Here is a 1,619-nt window from a genome sequence, read left to right as displayed (position 1 = left end):
GTAAAGTTCATAACTCTGACCAGCAAATATGAATCATGCAGAAACTGATTTTGTCATAAGTCATACCCGTTAGCATTTAAAGAAAAACAGAAACTAAACAAAAGCAAACAACAATGCAAAGAATACTCAGGTCATTAAGTATTTCTTACCTGTATTAATTCCTTCATATTAATGTCATATTTAATACATCTTACTCATTTTCATAAAATATATATATAAACACACGCCTGAGATTTTTTTTTTTTTTGCGCTTATTTCAATAATTAAGAATATAAAATCTCCTGATTCATGGTGCATACTATTATTGTGTTAATTTTATTTTATTTTTTAAACAATCTTTATATTCTACCAACACCAAGACCTTTACCCAGTTGTGTCTATTGTTTCTATCTTATTAAAGGATGAAATGGACTGTGTATTATGAAAGCACTGTATACTGAAATATGTCTCTAGCAAATGAATAAGGTTTTTGTGTGATACGTACTGTAAATGGACATGCTCTTGTTTATTCTTAAGTCTGTGGTTTTCCATGGTTATCAAGGAGCACATTAAATAAGCACTGATGTGATGCATGAATGATGAATGGGCTTTAGGGATTGATTTTAAAGAACTGTGTAGTTTAACGTATACCGTGTTATTGTTCTGCAATGAAAAAACAGAGTATATGATATAGATGTGTGCAACATGAAAATGCAAATTGTACTGATCTCTAATTGGTTCAGTTGGTGATACAAGCTTATTATGACAGGTGACTGCTACAAACTTCAACACTGTGAATGATCAGGTCAAACATAGATTGTTTATGCTCTTTCTACCTATCTTACAATATTTAACATCTTCAGTTCATTAAGAGTTCTTATTCTAAACAAAAAAGCTGAATAATATAAGACTGTGTAACATGTTCTCTGTTTATATGAATGGTAACACCAATAACATTCAGTTGTAAAAGTTTTTGTTCTGTTTGCAGTCTCTATGGAGTTTTATATTCTTTCTGTGAAAGATCTTGTTGCCGAAGTTGTGGCAGTTGAGTTTGTGTGTCGTTATGTTTAGTGTTGAGATGTAAAACTACAGTTGTGTGTATATTTTAAGATGCCAGATCTCAATGTGTAAATTAAAATCCCATTACATGAATCCAAAAAACATGCTTTTTATGTTTCTTGTTTATCTGTGCCATACGGAAACAACCTACCTTGGTGTTACTGTAACTAAGCAGACTGAGTACAGTTCATAGCTTCTCGTCAATAGTGTTAAAAATCACACTGAATAGATTCTTCACCTCTTCAGGTCTTATATGACGAGCTTCAGTTTCCCTTTTCACGCAGATACTCGGCTAAAATACAAACATTATTATCAAATAGTTGAGCAGAAAAGTTTATTTTGAAAAACTTTTGTGTAAGATTTTAGCTCACCTAGTTTCTCAACTGCTTCCACACAGATACTCGGATACATGCTCTGTGAATATGTGGCAACAATCACATACAGTGCAGTTCTCACCAATATCAGGCCATGTCCTTCCTAAACAAAAACAGTAATGAAAAATCAGTGAATGATGTGTTTACATTTGCAACTTTTATTATGAGTCAATGAGGTGATGCACTTTTTTTTGTTTGGATCTCGTT

General features: G+C 32.2%; 1 long non-coding RNA gene across 1 annotated transcript; it reads right to left on the bottom strand.

Annotated features, from left to right (window-relative positions):
• Window positions 1–249: 249 nt before the first annotated feature.
• On the bottom strand, window positions 250–1,505 carry LOC107736738 (uncharacterized). The gene is made up of 2 exons (XR_001639727.1): window positions 1,410–1,505; window positions 250–1,330 (listed from the first exon to the last, which is right to left on the bottom strand). It is a non-coding gene; the product is annotated as an uncharacterized LOC107736738 (long non-coding RNA).
• Between the last annotated feature and the right edge of the window lie 114 nt (window positions 1,506–1,619).

This window comes from Sinocyclocheilus rhinocerous, unplaced genomic scaffold (genome assembly GCF_001515625.1).
Source record: "Sinocyclocheilus rhinocerous isolate Xijiao unplaced genomic scaffold, SAMN03320098_v1.1 C36931209, whole genome shotgun sequence".
NCBI lineage: Eukaryota > Metazoa > Chordata > Actinopteri > Cypriniformes > Cyprinidae > Sinocyclocheilus > Sinocyclocheilus rhinocerous.
Note: the sequence above shows the minus strand (reverse complement) of the source record. Positions and strands in the feature narration are given on the sequence as shown.